The sequence below is a fragment of the Lemur catta genome, chromosome 3, assembly GCF_020740605.2.
Source record: "Lemur catta isolate mLemCat1 chromosome 3, mLemCat1.pri, whole genome shotgun sequence".
Classification (NCBI taxonomy): Eukaryota; Metazoa; Chordata; class Mammalia; order Primates; family Lemuridae; genus Lemur; species Lemur catta.
In genome coordinates this window covers 87,739,719-87,759,745 of record NC_059130.1, presented here as the reverse complement: position 1 = coordinate 87,759,745, position 20,027 = coordinate 87,739,719, and the positions used below count along the sequence as shown (strand labels likewise).

The window sequence follows — 20,027 nt, the reverse complement described above, 5'->3', positions numbered from 1 at the left end:
CTGAGGAGATGGAGAGAAACACTAAGGTGCTCCAAGCTTAGAGGGGAAACCCATGTGAACATTCTGTATAGGTTACTTATGCCTCCCCTCATGTCGTAACTCTTAATAAACTAGAGATTTCTTTCTTGCACTGGAGATAATTTTAGATTTTTGCCTTTCCCCATACTGTTTCCTCTGATAGGAACACACTTTCCTCCAGGGCTAGCTAAATCCTTCATGATTAGGAAGCCTTCAGTGACCCACCCACCTCCTCCAAAACGCCTCTCCTCTGGCTTTCACAGCACCAGGGCTTCCCACTACTATAGTTAGGATCCTTCATAACTTCTATTGTCTTCCTCCGTTTATAGGCGCAGAACAGGTGAGCATCCACCTGTGCACACACAGGCACATCCGCTCCTTTCACTGTCCCCAACCCTTTTCCATCTGGATTCCGGAAAGCTGGGGTAGAGGCCCATCTCTCTCCCACCCCTCACCGTATCTCTATTAGCCACTCGGTCCTCCCCAAAGTTCCTCCCGTGCTTGGACTCCAGAACAGAGTCGGCCTGTGGATGAATTTTCTGTCCAGATTATCTTCTTTTCTGTGATCCAGGTAGAAGTGTAACAGGGTTCAGGGGCTGCGCCCTCTCCTCGGTCTCCTGAGGCGCCAAAGCTCAGCTAGCGCCCGGGCTCCACTCCAGCCCCGCTGTTTTTCCACCCTCACGCCACAATCCACACCCGGCCTCCTCCCAGACGGACCCAGCATCCCACCCTAATTAAACTCTCCAAGTTCCCTCACGGTTCCTCCACCTCCAGCCACCAGACCCTGCTCCATGCCGGCGCCTCCTTCCCACTCCTGACCGGACCCCAGGCGCCCCTGCCCGCACCAAGGCCACGGCCCTCTCCCTCCGCCGGTTCCGCCCCCTTCCCGGGCAGTCGGGGCAGACCCGGCCCGGCTCCCACTTCCCTATTCTTCCCAGCTCCCGCCCCGAGCCCCGCCCGCCGCCTCCCCGCACCGTTACCCACCTCGCTGCGCCCAGCTGGGCTCCGCTCCGCACCCTCCTTGCTCCCAGCTCCCGCTCTCACATCGCCACCTCCGGACCCTCCCCGCCGCCAGACAGCCCCTCCTGCCCAGCGCCCCTGCCCTCAGCACCCCAGTCCCCTCCAACTCCACACGGCCCCGCCGGCCCAGCCCCTCCCCTCAGCTCTTCACCTGCGCGCCTCCCCCTGGCCCTCGCTGCGCGCGAATCCTCTCCCTTCAGCACCTCCTCACTGCCCTCGGCTGCCGGGTGCCCTCTTTCCGCACTACCCGCCTCCGCTGGCTCCTCACAGCTTCCCCGCCCCCAGGGCCCCGTTTCCCCAGCGACCCCCCACCGCCCTCCAGTTGGCGCCCATCGTCTCCCCCCGGCCCCGGCGCCCTCTTTCTTGCTCCCCCTCCGGCTGCCCCCTGCCCCTGGAGCTCCCCCTGCGGCCCGCGGCCCGGGGAGACCCTCTGAGCCCCCTCCCGAGACTAGCGCCTCCTCCGCCGCTGCGGCGCCCCTCCTCGGCGGCCTCCCCAGCCCGGTCTCCGCGTCCCCTCTGCTGCCCGGCGCTCCTCAGAGCCCGCTCACTGTCCCCAGCGCGGGCTCGGTACGGGTCCCTGCTCCCCCGCGGGCGGATGCCGCGGCCGCGCCCCTTACCTCGGACCCCGAGCGCGGGACGAGGGGCTCGCTCCCGGACAGAGCGGCGGGACGGCGCGGCGGGGCTCGCGGAGCTGGGAGGTGCGGCGCTGGGCGGGGCGGGTCTGGTCCCCACAGACGCGACCGGGCGCTGAGGTTCGGGCTCCCGCTGGGCTCGGCTCTGGCCGCGGCCGGGCCCCGCCCGGGGGCGGGATCTGTGTTCGCCCCGCCCCGCAGCTCCCGGCAGGTGCAGGGAATCTGAGGTACCTTCGGGCCCCCGATTCCCCCGTCTCTTGGTGACTATCGTGATTTATCTTAATTCTCACACCTCGTGCCATAGACCGAACTTACTGGGGTGATCAGAGAGCTTTGATGATAGTGTAGATTACGACGGGTAGCAGCTTTGCCATTTCCGAACCGCTTTCCTGTGCATTACATCCCCACAAAAGCCCGAGGAGGGAGGCAGAACCTGGACTGCGGACTACAAGCGCAAACTAAGCCAGAAACCTAGGCGTTGTCCGCTATCCTTCACACCCCACATCCCATCAGTCTGGCAATGACGCCGCCTTAACATCTGTCTGCCGGTCCTCTCTGCCTCCACCGCCCTTACCCTGGTTTAGGCCTCGTCACTTCTTGCCAGGACTAATGCAAGAGCTTTCCAATTCCTGCTTTCATTCTCCAATGCATCCTCTACAGCAGCAGCCTGAGTAACCTTTTTAAATGTCACCATGTTATCATCAACCTTGTTTAAAACAAAACAAAACAAAACAAAACCCAAAAAAACTTTCAATGGTTCCCCATTACCAGTAGTAACTCGGAGGCTGTCAAGTGGAATGGGGAAATGTTCTCGCTTGGCATAAAGAAGTCCCCGCTCTGGCGAGGAGGCAGGTACAGGAGGTAATTAGCACCCCACCCTCAAATTCTGACGTGGACCTTGCTTCCAGTCTTCCTGAGGTCGCAGGAGCTGGCTGACAGCTTTGGTCTAGAATCGTCCTTCCCCACACTCCTCTCCCAACACGAATCTTGGTCTGAATCAGATGCCCAAACCATTTTTTCCTCAAGTTCCATTATGACCCCGTCTACAATGTGTCTCTCCAGCCTAGGGAGCCACCCAAATTTACAGCCCCTCTGCTTGTCTGGCCTCTCCCTCAGACTCATCTTTATAGTGCTCTGAGCCGCTTGCCCAGCCCTTTCCTCGTCGTCCCACTGCCCACCACACTGCCAGCCCTTTCCCCGTGCCCTCTAGAGTCCTGCTCCTTTGTCAACAAACTCTTTTACACCCTCTGCTTCTTCAGAGTACCCAAGTTACTTCCTTGCCCGTTTTGAAACCTGACCCTCCTCCAGGACTCTGCCTCTCTGGTAGAGCTTCTTCCCTGCAAGAAGGCTTCTCATTTTCCCACTTCCACTGTTGTACAAAAATTCCTCCTCCTTTGTTCTCCAGACATCCACCCTCTACCCCTCCTCATCACTGACCCCCAGTTGCTCCTTATGCATTAAAGATTGTGGCCTCTGGCTCATGGTCATCCTCACTAGTCCCTGGTGACTTCAGTAGCTATGGGGCTTCCTGGTCCCTCAGTCCTCAGCCTCCATTTCACATCACCTTGGCCACCAGTTCGCATGGTCACTCTTAAAACTCTTCACCACTCACTGCTGGTGCCTCTGTAGTCACGAAATCAAATATCCTACACTGAACTGCTCCCTCACTCCACTTCTCCCACAAGGCCCTAGTTTCCACATTTTAAAATGGGTGAGATGATGATTATTCATTCTTCACAGAAATAATAAGATAGCTTGTAAAACTATCCGTTTACATTTGTGAAATAATATGAGAACAGATGGCATTGCTTTTATGTAGCCTCAGGTCTTCTGATTGCTTTTTCCTTCTCTCTCCCCTGAAAGGCCATGTGGTAAAGTAGAAAGAGCACAGGCTTGGGGCCAGACTGACCTGGCTTTCAATCCGTGTTCCACCACTTGCTTGCTGTGTGATCTTATGCCAATTACCTCATTTTGCTGACACACACACCTGTTCCTCATTTGTAGAAAGACTAATAATGAGAGCTACCTCCCAGAGTTGCAAAGACCAAGTAAGGAAATGAGCTACTGGAAAGCACATGATAGAGTGCCAGGCACACAGTAAACACTCAATAAATAGAAAACACTGGTTAGGCTGGGCGAGGTGGCCCATACCTGTAATCCTAACACTCTGGGAGGCGAAGGCAGGAGGATTGCTTGAGCTCAGGAGTTCAGGACCAGCCTGAGCAAGAACAAGATCCCATCTCTACTAAAAATAGAAAAATTAGCCAGGCGGTGTGGTACATGCCTGTAGTCCCAACTACTAGGGAGCCTGAGGCAGGAGAATCACTTGAGCCCAGGAGTTTGAGGTTGCAGTGAGCTATGATGATGCCCCTGCACTCTACCCAGGGTGATGGATGGAGACTGTCTCAAAAAAAGAAAAGAAAAGAAAAGAAAAACAAAACAAAACACTGTGGTTACTATAACAGAAAAATGTTATTTTTAACCACAATTGCCTTCTAAGAAGAATAGATCCTAAGGAACAAAAGCTCCTTTTGTCCAACTTGGGCCTTGATGAGTGTGGATATGTAAGTTTTGGAAGAGAAGGGAAAGCACTTAATTGCTCTATGTAAAAATAAAGGGAGAAAAATGTGGAATTTACTTGGCAAAATGCGAGGGAGAGTTAGTAAGAGAAATGGCAGGGGGAAAGGAAAAAGATGAGTAAGAAAATCAGTATAAGGGTAGGTGCTACATGCGTAAGAGTCAGAAGAAATCTGCCCATGGTAGACGGACAAAAGGGTGTTTAAGCACTATAATGTCTAAAATGGGATAAGTTGTTTGCCATACATATGATTTGACCACCTCTGTGACTCCCAAGACTTCAGAAAAGGCTATTACACCCAGGAATCCTTTTTGGGAGGGGAAGTGTGAGAGTGCATGAGTAGAGAGTTGAGCAATGCACTTTGTTAGGTCTCAGTTGAAACTGGAGACATGAGGCAGAGGTAACTGAATGCACAAGCCCTTGTAGAATTTGCAAAAATCTTAGGGAAGACTTTATACTTACAAGACTAATGAAATGTGAATGTTGAGTTTCAAGTCCATTGCATTTTGATCTCAAAGGGGCAGAGAGGTCACCTCTGACATTTGGGTTGTATCATTTACACCCCCAATAGCTACCTCTCTATTGACTAACATGTGGCCACCTTCAGGAAGAGCAAAACAAATCAAATTATATTGGACTGTCTTCACTTCCAGATCCAGATGCCAAAGTAAGAATGGAAAAGAAGAGAAAATTCTACCTTTTGCTTGGTCAGATTGGTTAACAATTATAATCATTGAGTCCTTAAAATATACTAGGATCATTCACATCTTTTATCTCATTCAATATTGTGCAAAGTATAGATTATCTTTCCCTTTTATTGATAATAAAACAGAAGTCAGAAAGTTTAAGTGACTTGCCCAAGGTCACACATCTGGTAACTGGCAGAGCCAGATAATCAGGTCTGTCTGATTCTAAGGCCAAGGCTCTTTCTGTCAGACCCCAGTATTTTGGTTGCCCAGTGAACACCGTTGTGATTAAGAGTCCTACAAACAAAATTTCCTCTCATAATTGCCAGAGTAATAAGCCTTGTCTAGCTCCTAGTTTTTACATGAAGTATAAAATTGATGCTTTTTTGTTTGTTTTTCTGAGAGTTTCTTGCTCTGTTGCCCTGGCTAGAGTGCAGGGGTGTCATCATAGCTCACTGCATCCTCAAACTCCTGGGCTCAAGTAACGCTCCTGCCTCAGCCTCCCAAGTAGCTGGGACTATAGGTGAGCACCACAGGTAGATAGTGAAGCCATGTGCTGATATACGGAGCATAGAAGTTGTTTCTGTTATCTCTTGCTGAAAAACAAACCACTCCTAAAAATTCAGTGGCTCAAAAAAGCAATAATTTATTAATTCTCACATTTCTGTGGGCAATTGAATGGCTCCTTTGCTGGTTTCATATGGGATCACTTATGAGCTACATTCATTGGGAAGGTCAGCTGGCACAGAGGTCTGAGATGTCCTCACTCATAGGTCTGGCAATCAGTGCTAGCTGAGGGCTGGGCACTATGGTTTTTCTTGACATGACTTCTCATCCACTAGTAGGCTAAATCGGCTTACATAGTGGTCTCAGGGCAGTGTTCAAAAAGGGTAAAGGCAAAAAATCCAGTCTCTTAAGGCCACCCCTTGGAAATCATATAACTTCACATATGCTGCATTCTAGTGACCCAATCAAGTTACAAGCCCAGCCCAGATTCAAGAGTATGGAGAAATAAACTCCACCTTTGATTGGGAAGAAGAACAAAGTCACATCACAAAGAGGCACAGATACAGGAAAGGAAGGAGTCTATGTCCTTCAACCAAACTACTACAGGAGTGGAAACAAATTTAGGTAATGAGAAAAACTTATTATCTCAAATACCACCTCATGCACTAATCATCCCTTCCTTCTTCTCTGTGCTTCGGTTTCTTCATTTGTAAAATGAATGCAAATGCAAGTCCACTCTCCACATCTTCCTCTTTCTATGAGGTGAAACTAGTGAAAATGTACAATGAGCAGGCTGGGTGCAGTGGCTCACACTCTAGGAGGTCAAGGTAGGAGGATTGCTTGAGCTCAGGAGTTCGAGACCAGCCTGAGCAAGAGTGAGACCTCATCTCTACTAAAAATAGAAAAATTAGCCAGGCGCAGTAGCACACGCCTGTAGTCCCAGCTACTGGGGAGGCTGAGGCCGGAGGATCACTTGAGCCAGGGCAGTTTGAGGTTGCGGTGAGCTATGGTGATGCCACTGCACTCTAGCAGTGAGACTCTGTCTCAGAAAAAATGCACACTGAGGACACTGCCCCATCACCAGGGCACACCACTGTCAGCAGGAGTGGAATCTGAGACACACATATGGGAAATATTCAACATGTGAATGGTCAGAACCCAGGGACAATCCACCACTCCTCCCTCTCTCTCACCCACCCTGCCAATCCTTCACCAAGGCTGGTCCACTTTTCCTCCCAGAGCTCTCCATTCCATTCCACAGCCACAGTCTCCTCACCATCCTACTCCCATGATAGCCTCCAATCTTCTCTTAATCCACACTCCACACGGCAGCAGAGGACTCTTCCTAAACCCAGTTTAAAATCCCCCATTTCCCTACTTGGAAGCCTATCTGTTTAATAGGTACACATGGCCCCTGGTGGTCTGGCCCCATCTACCCTCTAGCCTCACTGCTGGTCACACACTCCTCATTCCCTGAGATCCAACAACATTAAACTACTTGCAGTTCTTTGAATGTGACCTGCTCCATAACATCTTCATGAATTTGCTTCAGTTTTTCTCTCCACCTGGAATGCTATTCATTCATTCATTCATTCATTCACTTATCCAACAAGCAAATATCTCCTGAGCACCTACTATGGACAGCGGTGAATAACCCATAGTCCCTGACCTAAAGGAACTCAGTGTCTGGTGCAGGATATCAGACCATAAGATTTACTAATCTAAACTCCACAAGAGAAAAGGTTACACTACTACCCAACATGGAGCCTCCTGAATCATTCTTAGAAGGGCTCAGGGGATATTTGCTGAACAAATAGATATATAAATATTAACAAAGGATTTCTCACATTCACCATCCCATTTAACTTTCACAATGAACATATGAAGTGGGGACTGATTCATACCATCTTATATGTGAGCAAGAACTAGCCCATGGTTTCTTAGCTGCTGAAAGTAGGTAAAGCCAGGACTCAAATTAGGCACATTAATGGATTTGGCAAGACATGGCTGGTTTCTCACTGTGGGACAGGTCAGCAGGAAGGAGTCTGAGATGTTAGGCCTGGCCCCCTGCTAGGTCCTGGGATGCAGATTTACAACTAAAACTGAGCCTTCGAGGATAAGTAGAAGTTAAATGCATGGAGAAGCAACCAAGGGAGATGGACCAGCATGAGCAAACGCCCAAAGTTGTCAAATGATATGAAGTCTTCAGAGAACTTTGAGCCTCTGGAATCGCAGGCATAATGGGCAGAGTAGCAGGTGATGAGTGAGGTGGGAGAGGTAGGTCAGAGCCAGAGGTCAGCCAAGGCCCGCGGGCCCATGCTAAGGATGATGGACTTCATGATCAGGGCAGTGCAGACCTGTTATAGGTCTTTATCCAGGGGGAAGACTTGGTCAAGTTTATGTTTTAGAAAGATTTTAGCCTGCACAATAGGGAATGGATTGGAGGTTCCAAGATACTGGGAGCTGGGAGGCCAGAGAAAATGCTGGTGAGTGACTCAAAAGAGATTATAAGACCTGAGCTGGGAGATGCAGTGGGACATGAAAGGGATAAGATTTGGTGACTGATTGTTTGTAGATGGGAGAAAGGAAATTGAGGCAACTAGGAGAGCTTTGTAACTTGGGCAGTGGCATTCCCTGTGAGAAAGGGAACAGAAGAGATAGTCCTAGGGGTAGTGGGGCCCTGAAGAAGGGGAACGGTGGCAAAAGCAGCAACTGCTCTGGAAATGACTATTCATAATTGTTTTCATTTATTTTATTCAAACCTAATCAAGCCCACAAGCATCTCCCACAGAGCCCAGAAGCAGAAACTAGCACTGTCAGTTCCCTTGTCTCTGCACCCACCACCCTCTGGGCCTCTCTTTCTCCAGTTATTAAACAGAGAGAATACCCATTCCATAATTTAACACAGACAATAACTAGCCAGCACCCGGTTATCAGAGTTTCAGTTCAAAACTTAATTATGGGGATGGGAGAGGAGGAGATGGGCAAAAGTCTACCTAATGGGTACAATGAACACTATCTGGGTGACCCACACTCTTATAACCATGACTCAAGCATTATAAAAGCTAATCATGAAGCCAGGTGAGGTGGCTCACGCCTGTAATCCTAGCACTCTGGGAGGCCGAGGCAGGTGGATTGCTTGAGGTCAGGAGTTCGAGACCAGCCTGAGCAAGAGCAAGACCCCGTCTCTACTAAAAATAGAAAGAAATTATCTGGACAACTAAAAATATATATAGAAAAAATTAGCTGGGCATGGTGGCGCATGCCTGTAGTCCCAGCTACTCGGGAGGCTGAGGCAGTAGGATCGCTTAAGCCCAGGAGTTTGAGGTTGCTGTGAGCTAGCCTGACACCATGGCACTCTAGCCCAGGCAACAGAGCGAGACTCTGTCTAAAAAAAAAAAAATAGCGAATAATGTAACCAAAATTATTTGTACCCTGTAATACTTTGAAATAAAAAAAAGAATAATAACAAATGAAGGGGGAAGGAAATTGTTGGAGGCAATGAATATGTTTATGACATAGATTGTGGTGAGATTTTCATGGATGTATGCCTATTTCCAAACTCATTGTGTTATGTACATTAAATATATGCTGCTTTTTGCATGTCAATCAGACCTCACTAAAGTGGTTAAAAAACTTAATTATGGTTTTACTGAGAAGCCAAAGTAATCTCAAATCATCTCTCCCCCACCAATCCAAGACATATTCACTTCCAAGGATGGGGAGATCACCTCTTATGGGGAAGACTGCTTTGCCTTTGGATAACTCTCCTTGTTAGGAAAGTTCTCTTTGCTAAAATCTGCCTGTTTGTAGCTTCCACCCTCTGAATTCTTCATCATTATATCATCTATTCATTCCATTCCACAAAGATTTGTTGATCACTTGGTATGTGCCAAGCATTGTTCTGGGCACAGAGTACACAAACGTGAACTAAACAGACAGAACATCTGCTCACACAGAAGTTATGCATCCTAGGAGGGAGGACAAACAATAAGTACACAAATACATAAGATAGTTTCTGTTAGTGATAAGCATATTTAAGGAAATATTCCAACAACGTGATGGAATAGAAAATGACTAGGGGAGGGGGCTATTTAAAATGATTAAACAGGAGCACTCTCTCTGAGAAAGTGACATTTGAGTTGAGACCTGATGGATGAGAAGGAATCAATCCATTTTATTTTTATTTATTTATTTATTTATTTATTTATTTATTTATTTATTTATTTTGAGATCGAGTCTCACTTTGTTGCCCAGGCTAGAGTGCCGTGGCATCAGCCTAGCTCACAGCAACCTCAAACTCCTGGGCTCAAGCAATCCTTCTGCCTCAGCCTTCTGAGTAGCTGGGACTACAGGCATGCACCACCATGCCTGGCTAATTTTTTCTGTATATATTTTTAGTTGTCCAGATAATTTCTTTCTATTTTTAGTAGAGACGGGGTCTCACTCTTGCTCAGGCTGGTCAACCCATTTTAGAGATGAGGAAATTAAGGTACAGAGAGGACAGGTGATTTTCCCAGGGTGAGACAATGGTTAAATGAATAACTCTAAAGTCTTTCCCCCCTTCCAGTGTGTTTTTTATTTAATTTATTTTATTTTATTTTTTAAAAATACTTTTCTTTATGAACAGCAGTTCTTTGACCTTGCAGTGTGTTTATACAGCAATGGCTCGGGCACAGCTATGGTCTGTGGTCAGGGTCCTCACGGTCCATGAGCTCACCCTAGGCACAAAGTTCTCCCTTGATCTCATAAGTTATCACCCAACACTGATCAGTCAGTCCCCTTTCGGGACCACCTCTGTTAAATGAGGGAATTGAATTAAAATGAATATAATAAATATTAGCTTTGGAATCAGACAGGTCTGGATTCAAATCCAATTTTCACCATGTGCTAATTATGTGATTGAATTTCTCTAGATCACAGCTTGCTCATCTGTAAAATGCGGATGAGAATTATGTCACTGACTCTTTGAGAAAGTTAAATGGACAGTGATAATGTATATAAAATAAGTGATGCACAATAGAATATTCAATAACATCAGCTACTTTAAGAGATCTGATAACTCAGAACTAAGTACACTATGCCAATGAGGTCCCCTTCAAGCACGTGACCTTTGGGAAAGGTACAGTCTCATACTCCCTCTTGTGTTCTAAATGGGAACTGCACCCTCTTAAAAGACCAGTAGCCGTGGTGCTGAAATCAGCCTGGGTATACCGGCTAAATGAAAGGGAACTAACATTTGATAAGCACCTACTATTCCAGGACCGTTTTTTTGTTTGTTTGTTTGTTTGAGACAGGGTGTTGCTCCATGGCCCATGCTAGCGTGCAGTGGCATCATTATAACTTACTGCAACCTCAAATTCCTAGACTCAAGCAATCCTCCTGCCTCAGCCTTCCAAGTAGCGGGGACTACAGGTGGGCGCCACCGTGCCCGGCTAATTTTTGTACTTTTGGTAGAGATGGGGGTCTCGATATGTTGCTCAGGCTTGTCTCGAACTCCTGGCCTTAAGTGATCCTCCCGCCTGGGCCTTCCAAAGTGGTAGGACTACAAGCAGCCGCTGTGCCTGGCTTATTCCAGGAACTTTCTGAGGTGACTTTCATATATTATCTCATGTATCTCAGCCATTCAGTAAAAGAGAAAACTGAACCTCAGCAAGGTTAAGTGAACTTTCCAAGTATCCATGGATAGTAAGAGACAAAACAAACCTAAACCAAAGGAAGAAATGGAAAAATCAGTGATATTTACTGCACTACAAGATAAAATCCAACCTCCTTAGCAAATTTGATCAGACCATTTTATCTCCAGCTTTATCTCCAACCACTAACCCCCTTGGTCCTTGTGCTCTGGCCACAGAGAATGATTTAGAGTTTCCAGAAACTGCTTTATACCTCAGCAATTTTGCATTGGCTTTTGTCTCTTCCTCAGATACCTTCTTCGATATTCCTCCTTTATCTAGAAAACTCCTCCCTACTTATCCTGCCATCCCAGCCTTTTTATTTGGAGATAATTTAATCACCCCTTCCTTTGTACTACTTCTGGACCTTAGACTATACATATATATATAATTTTATGTACGCACTAGATACACACACACACACACACACACACAGAGCACATGCCAGGTTATATAGTAGGCTTTGACGATGCAGCAATGAACAAGAAGACAGATAAAAGCCCTGCCTTGATGGATCTTACACTGCAAAAGTATAGGCAACAAATGGTGATGGTTTAGATCATGGCAGTGATGGTGGGGATGAAGAGGAATGAATTAGTTTGCTAGACCTGCCATAACAAAGTCCCACAGACTGGGTTGGGTGGCTTGAACAACAGAAGTTTATTTTCTCACAGTCTGGAGGCTTGAAGTCTGAGATCATGGTTGGTTTCTTCCGAGGCTTCACTCCTTGACTTGCAGATGGCCGTTTTCTCCCTATGTCTTCACGTAGTCTTCCTTGTGTGTGTGTCTATGTTCTAATCTCTTCTGCTTATAAGGACACCAGCGGTATTGGACTAGGGCCCACCTATATGGCTTTATTTTAACTTAATTACCTCTTTAAAGACCCTACTTCTAAATATAGTCACATTCTGAGGTACTAGGTGTTAGAACTTCAACATATGAATGGGGTGGGGACACATTTCATCCATAATGAGGAGTCGTCAATTTTTTTAAATATATAGGAGAAAAAATGAACAGTGATTGATGATTAAGGAGTGAGGTTAAAAGGGAACATCAAGGATGGGTCTCAGGCTTCTGGCATGTAAGGAGGTGCTATTTACTTATTTGATAAGGAACGCTGCAGGAAAAATCACTCTTAGGACCCCTAGAATCCATTTCCTCTTTTTCACTAGTTGTGGTCCTTCAGGGGTCCTAAAACAATGTACAAAAATACATTAGTTTGGCCAGCAGCATATAAGGATATTAATTGGTATGTGGTACCCAACCTCTCTGGGAGGTTGCATCAAGCATTATCCATGCAAGTATGAATTAGAAAGAGAACTTTCCAAAATTAGTTTACCAGCCAAACTTCTCTCACTCACTTCCAAATCCTGTAGCTTCTCCCATTACCGTAAGAGGAACCATATGGGTGGAGATATGAAGGCAGAAGCCAGAGTGGAGCAGGTAAAAGGTTAAAGAAAGAGTAAGAAGCGAGGTCAGGCTGGAGAGACACATAAAGCCCATAAATGGTTTGTTTAAAATTGAGAAATGCTAGTGCTTGTTTAAATTTCCATAGAAATAATCTAATAGAGATAGATTGATGATATAAAAGAGAGAGAAAGGAACAGTTATGGTAAAAAAAAAATCTGAAGACAAGGAGGGCATGGCTCTGGAGCTCAGTAGAAGGATCAGCCTCTGAGAAATAGGAGGCATCTCCTTCACTGGGGCAAGAGGAAAGGAAGAGAAGATGGGACAGATATAGGGAGGTCTGTAGATTTACCAGTGGAAAATTGAAGGAGTTACATTAGATCTGCTATGGTCAGCGTAATGGAAGATGTTAATCAGCTGGGCTGTGGTCAGAGAACAGAATTTCTGAATTTGAGACTGCAAAGGTAGAACAGTTTTGAGTGATAACAAAGTGAGACCAGTTGAGTGGGTGGTCCTGATGCTATCCTGCTTCTCATGGCTCAGAGTGGCACAGAACAGTCAAATTTTCCTGCCCAGTGAAGGGAATAGAAGTGGCATAGAGGGGCTGAGAGACCAGGAGGAGCCTTGCTGACAGGGGAATGGGACAGAGCGAGTGGAGTGACCACTGGAGACTGATAGAAAAACATACATCTCAGCAGGTGCCCTCATGGAAGTATGTGCCAGGACTAAGTAGGACATAACACCTCAGCAGATGCCACCAAGCATGGGCAATGTCTCCTAGGTGATATCACGATACTGTAAAATTCTCTGAGATTTAGACACCACCCAGCAGAGGAGGAAGTAGAGAAAAAATCCTGAAGTCAACTGAGTTTAAACCTCAAGTAACTCAAAAGCCTTGGACCTGACTATCAAGGGTTTCCCTGTCTTCATGCACAGTAGGCATTTGAAAAGATTTGTTATTGAAATATACAGTTATGTTCCTTTTCTTGTAATTGTATTAGGTGGCTTGAAAATTTGTACCTGTTATCCAGCATAAGGTATTTAGGCTATTCGTGAATTGATTGATTTGAATACAAATTGCAAATAGTGGTTAAAAGCATGGATTCAAGCCAGGCACCATGGCTCATGCCTATAATCCTAGTACTTTGGGAAGCTGAGGCAGGAGGATTGTTTGAGGCCAGGAGTTCAAGACCAGACTTGGCAACAGTGAGATCCCATGTCCACAAAAAAACTTTAAAAATTAACCAGGCATGGTGGCGTGTGCCTAATCCTCCCGACTGCTCAGGAGGCTGAGGCAGGAGGATTGCTTGAGCCCAGGAGTCTGAAGTTACTGTGAGCTATGGTGATGCCACTACACTGTAGCCCAGGCAAAAGAGCAAGATCCTGTCTCAAAAAAAAAAAAAAAAAAGATTTGGAAGCCAGCTGGCCATGTTAAAATCCCAGCTCTGATACCTGCTAGTTTAGGTAAATTATTTACCGGCTGTGTGCTTCAGTTTCCCTATCTGTAGAACAGAGATGATAATGGTTATAGAACCAAATTCATTTAGCTTGTTAGGATTAATAAAAGTGGATGGTTTAGAACAGTTCCTGGCACATAGTGCTATTTAAATGTTTGCATTATGAAGTGAGGAATGTTTGAAATCAGTCATCTTGAAACTTCTTTGCTTACATGATCCCAGAAAGAATTTTGGAAAACTATGTACTCCTTCACACACCTTTAAGTTGTGTGAAGTTTCATCATTTAAATAACTTGCAGTTCACAGAACATAATTTCTGGCATGCTGTAAATATTAACATTTAAAATAAAACTGTTACATCATTTTTTAAAATGTATCCGCTATGATTTAAGTACCATAGAAATTTGATACCCACATTGTAAGGCTGATGGCAGGCACCCCTCCCCTCCCTAATGAAAAAAAGAAGCCCAAGAGACCGGCCAAAAACAATGCCTGCAGGGCACAGCTAAATTAAAGGATGACCACACCTGGATGGATTACCCTGATAAGGGTCTCAGTTCCTGAAATCCATACATACCACCAGCCCCTCCTAGTTCTCAATACCCACCCTAAAACCGTAATGGAACCGAAAAACCCCCATCCCCCAGCTCTAAAACACATATAAGCCCACACAAAACTTCTGGGCGGTGAGACTTCTCAGGCCCTTTTCCCCCGGGACCTGAGAACCTCGCCCGGGCCCCTCCCTCTTGGGACCCGTTACCCTCACCCAGGAGCGCCCCAATAAAGCCTCTTTACTTATCCCTTTCAACTCTGCTCGTCTTTCTTTCTCTGGTGCCGACCATCCAAAAACCTTACACACATCATCCATTTAAAACTAATACATGCACAAGCTCTTCTTAATAGTTGAAAATTTCACATCATTCTGTTTCTCTTTGAATTTGTATTTCTTTCACTCTATCCACAGAATTTTAACCTAGTGTAAAGTATTTATACGCTCAAAATTCTCTTATTGATCATCATGGCATACTTCTCTATAGTAAAAATACGTATTTAATTGGAATAAAAATGTTAAAATTTCCTTTTACTATAAGAATCTAAGTTGTGTTGAACAACAACTTTTATATCCTATTTTCCAACCTCTTGACTTTTCCCCCTAGCTTGGGCTGTCCCAGTGGTAACCAGCAACATCTGCAGCCTAAGGACACCTCCGTGTAGGTGTAGCTACACTAGTTTATCTCTTGCGTTCTGGCCCAGGGGCTCTCTTTGATCTCTGTGTGTATATTCTCTGAGGAAACTAACTCCTTTAGGGCATTCATTGAACAATCATGATAACCAGCTCAATAATAAACCCTGTTTTGGCTATCCCTCCTGGGCTCAGGCTCCCTGGTCTTCACTCTGTTCCCTCCTAGAATGTCTTCCCAAAATGTACAACATGTACAGAAGGCCTTATCTCAGCCCCTACTTTTTGGAGAAGCTAAGCTAAAGCATAGAGTTAAAATTTTTCTTCCAGATTCAGTTATCATCACAAGAAGTATTATGCCAATCAAAACAAACATTACAAATGTTAATTGTTAAACACAAAAAGTAAAATTCTATTGAAAACGTATCTCTTAATGACATGAGGCTTTTAAAATTTTTGGTTCATATCAAGAATGTTCCTTATAGCTAGAAAGAGATAGGATTCAGCATTAACCCCCTTGTTTATTTATTTATTTACAGACAGAGTCTCTGTTGCCCAGGGCTAGAGTCCCATGGCGTCAGCCTAGCTCACAGCAACCTCAAACTCCTGGGTTCAAGAGATCCTCCTGCCTCAGCCTCTCAAGTAGCTGGGACTACAGGCATGTGCCATCATGCCTGGCTAATTTTCTCACTTTCATTCAGGCTGGTCAACTCCTGACCTCCAGCAATCCTCCTACCTTGGTCTCGCAGAGTGCTAGTATTACAGGCGTGAGCTACCGCACCCATCCAACCCCTTTTTTTAATGTCAAAAGTAATTCTCAAAATGTTAAAAACTTAACTCTCAGATTCTGAGCACATGTCAAAGTTTTGATTAACTCATAATGAGGACCAGCGAGATAACAAACCAATTCAAGGGAGGATAAAGAAATCTTACATACATTTTACATCATCAGTGACAAAAAAGAATACTGAACTAAGATTGCTAAATCAGATATAAAACTGGTTAATGGGCTGGGCCTGCTGGCTCATGCCTGTAATACTAGTACTTTGGGAGGCTGAGGTGGGAGGATCACTTGAGGTCAGGAGTTCAAGACCAGCCTGAGCAAGAGCAAGACCCTCTCTCTACAAAAGCACTACAAAAGCACACACATGTAGTCCCAGTTACTTGGGAGGCTGAGGCAGGAGGATCACACGAGCCCAGAAATTTGAGGTTGCAGTGAGCTATGATAATGCCACTACACTCTAGCCAGGACAACAGAGCAAGACCCTGTCTCAGAAAACAAATAAACAAACTGGTTAATGACTTCTGGGCAATAAAATCATAATCTTTGAGATTATCTTCTTGTTGGGAAAGAAATCATTTGCCTCTTACTAGTTTTCTACACGTTAACATCCAATTCTATGGAGTTGTTAGATGTCTGGAGGCTAATTAATAGTAAATAGTAAATCAAATTAAGTTATATTTTCTTGGAAAGTCAGGTAACTCTTTAGGCAAGCCTGTTAAAACAATGCTCTACAATGACATTCAAAGTTTTGAACAATTTTTCTTAATGCTAGTTATTACTTGTAGAGATATAAGTGCTGAGAAATAATGTTCACATAAATAAGTGTATGGGGATGGAAGGAGTTTCATTATTGCAATGGCTTTAAATTCTTCAAACTCTTTCTGAGTTGTATGCCAAAAAATCACAATGATCTAATATAAAAAATATTTAATGATATATTCATTGATAATTCAATTAGGTCCTCTTTGAATCACATTGTAAGCAAAGAAATAGAAAGCATCTAATTTGTAAAAGAACTTGTTGCCCATTCATTAGAGTCATTCTCTTTTTCAATTTCTGGCAAGTATACCACAAAAACATCAAATACTTATTAACTGCATCTCAGACTTTTTCACTTGCCTTAGAGGTAACTTGTATAATCCAAATTCCTCAGAAAGTGCTAAGAAAATCTTTGCCAATATAACAGGCTTGGATAAAATGCATTTATCTTACCATGTGCTTTAAGTATACGTTAATCAAACACTTGGCTTTTACTTAATTTATGGAAAAGCTTTCTATATCATCTAATTGGCCAACCCAGTCTTCACTGTAAAATCAATTAGTTAAGTTAGACTTTATTTCAAAAAGACTTCATTTTGGAGAGTTGAAATAACATGTTTTAAAATCAAATAAATTGAGGCATAAATTCACATAATAAAATGCTCATATGGTTAGTTTACAGTTGAGTTAAGTTTGACAAATGGTTACCTGTATAACCATCATGATCATCATCATTACCACAGAAAGTTCCCTCCTGTGCCTTTGCAGTCAGTTCCTTCCCACTCCTACCTCCAACACCAGAGAATCACTGATCAGCTTTCTTTCACTATAGATAGGTTTTGTCTTTTCTAAAACCTTTTGTGAATGTACTTTTTTTAGCCTATCTTTTCACTCAGCATGTTGAGATTCATTCATGTTGTGGCATGTATCAGTAGTTCGTTCTTTTTTATTTTGAGTAGTACCCCTTTGTATGACTATACCACAATTTATCCATTTATTTGTTGATAGGAATTTAGGTTGATTCCAGTTTTTCAGATATTATGAATAAAGTTGCCATGAACATTCTTATACAAGCTCCTGCATGTGTGTGTGTGTGTGTGTGTTCCTATGTTTCATATAATCCACAGTCATATAGTTCTGGAATTTCTGGGTTACACAGTAAGTGTATATTTAGCTTTACAAAACACTGCCAAACTGTTTTCCAAAGTAGTTGAACCATGTTATACTCTCAACAGCAATATACAGGGGTTGCAGCTGCTCCACATTCTCTCCAACACTTGGTATCATCAGGTTTGTTTTTTTTTTAATTTTAGCAATTCTAATAGGTGGAAAATAGTATTTCATTGTAGTTTTAATCTGCATTTCTTTGATGCCTAATAATATCACACATTTTCATGTGCTTATTAGCCATTCACGTATCTTCTTTTGGGAAGCTTTTGCCCAAAGGCAACATCATAACAGTTCATTTTTCAATGCAAATAAACATGTTAACATGAATCCCTATGACAACTATCTTCGTTCCAAATGCTAATCCTGAAATATTCCAAATTCTAATTCTAAGAGGTGAAGGCTTGTCAGGAAATGGAGGACTTGTAACAGTTGGAGATTAGAAGAAGCAAATTTTCCTAACTTCCACTTTACTATGTCTGAATTTGAAATATCGCCAAATGATGCAAACTGCTCCATTTCTAATGTCAGGTTTTGCTCTTCACAGAACTATGCTTAGGATAGAGCTATGTACAAGACAAAAAGCCTCTAATCAAGGAAGCATAGTGGTATCTCAGTTTCCCTTTGATGCCCCAGAGGTTTTTACATAATAGGGCAATGCACCATATTAAAATTCAGGGTAAGAGGTATGCCTTTTTTTCTGTAAAGCGGGAAAAGGTGGGCCAGGTGTGGTGGCTCACGCCTGTAATCCTAGCACTCTGGGAGGCTGAGGCGGGTGGATTGCTTGAGTTCAGGAGTTCGAGACCAGCCTGAGCAAGAGCGAGACCCCCCCATCTCCACTAAAAAAAAAAAATAGAAAAAAATTATATGGAAAACTAAAAATATATACAGAAAAAATTAGCCAGGCATGGTGGTGCACGCCTGTAGTCCCAGCTACTTGGGAGACTGAGGCAGTAGGATTGCTTAAGCCAAGGAGTTTGAGGTTGTCGTGAGCATGTACCACCACATCTAGCTAATTTTCAAATTTTTTGTAGAGACAGGTGTCACTATGATGCCCAAGCTGGCCTCAAACTCCTGGGCTCAAGTGATCCTCTCATCTTGGCCTCCCAAAGTGCTGGGATTACAGGATCAAGACACCATGCCTGGCCTTATTGATAGTACTTAGAAAATAGATGAAAAAAGAAACTAAAATAGAGTCTGGCAACTCACTTGAAAGTACAATGTTTTAGGACCTTGATACACAGGACAGAGGAGTAGCCTCTGCCCTAGAGGAGAATGGCCACCTGATGACAGCCACCGATGTGCAACTAGGTTATTTCAACATAACATGGTACAAGGCTATGACAGATGTGCTGGGGATGGACATTTTATCCTCATGAGAAAGGTCGGGGCAGGCTCTCTGGAAAAGGTGGCTCAAAATGGGTCATGAAGGAAGAATAGAAAGAAAACATATTTTAGGTTGAGGAAACAAGATGAGCAAGACACAAAAGCATAAAACAGCACGTTTTCAGGGAAACTCAAAGCAATTTGGTGTCACCACAACAAAAATGCAAAGACATGAAAGGGAAAAAATGAGGTTGAACTAGGCAGCTTCTTAAAGGCCATGGCAAAGACCTTGATTTCACCCTGCACCTTGTCTTCCTTACATTTTAAATTCTTCTTCTGTAAAATGGGGATTGCAATAGTACCTTTCTCACAGGCCTGTTAGGAGGACTAAAGGGAAACTAAATGGGATAATAAACAGAAAGCACTTAGAAGAGCACCTGGCACGTACCAAGGCCTGATAATTTCCTAACATTACTATCTTAAACGTATAAGGAAAGGTTTTAAACAGGGGAGAGATGTGGCCACATTTGTGTTTTGAAAAGATTACTCCGGGGGAAGCAAGGAGGATAGATTTTAGGAGGAGAGACTATTAGAGGCAGTAGGCAAGTTAAGGGGCTGGAGCAATAAATAGTCTAGGAAAGAGAAAAAAGCCTGTCCCATGCTAAAACAGTGATAGTGAGGATAGAGGAAATTCAGGTATTTAAAAAGTAAAAGAGATGAGCCCTGGTGCTCATTTCAATGTGGAAGGTGCAGGAAGAGAAGCAGTCCCAGGTTAGGACTCTTAGCTTAGGTCCTCTAGGTCAGTTTTCTTCCTGAAGTGATCTCCATCCC

At 44.3% G+C, this 20,027-nt stretch overlaps 1 protein-coding gene across 2 annotated transcripts in view; it reads right to left on the bottom strand.

Annotated features, from left to right (window-relative positions):
* The window catches only part of RAB3B (RAB3B, member RAS oncogene family), a 63,402-nt gene extending 61,607 nt beyond the window's left edge, over nucleotides 1-1,795 (bottom strand). For both annotated transcript variants that reach the window (XM_045548037.1, XM_045548038.1), the window contains exon 1: nucleotides 1,656-1,795. The gene's annotated coding sequence lies outside the window, so the exon portion shown is untranslated. The remainder of the gene's footprint in view (nucleotides 1-1,655) is intronic.
* Between the last annotated feature and the right edge of the window lie 18,232 nt (nucleotides 1,796-20,027).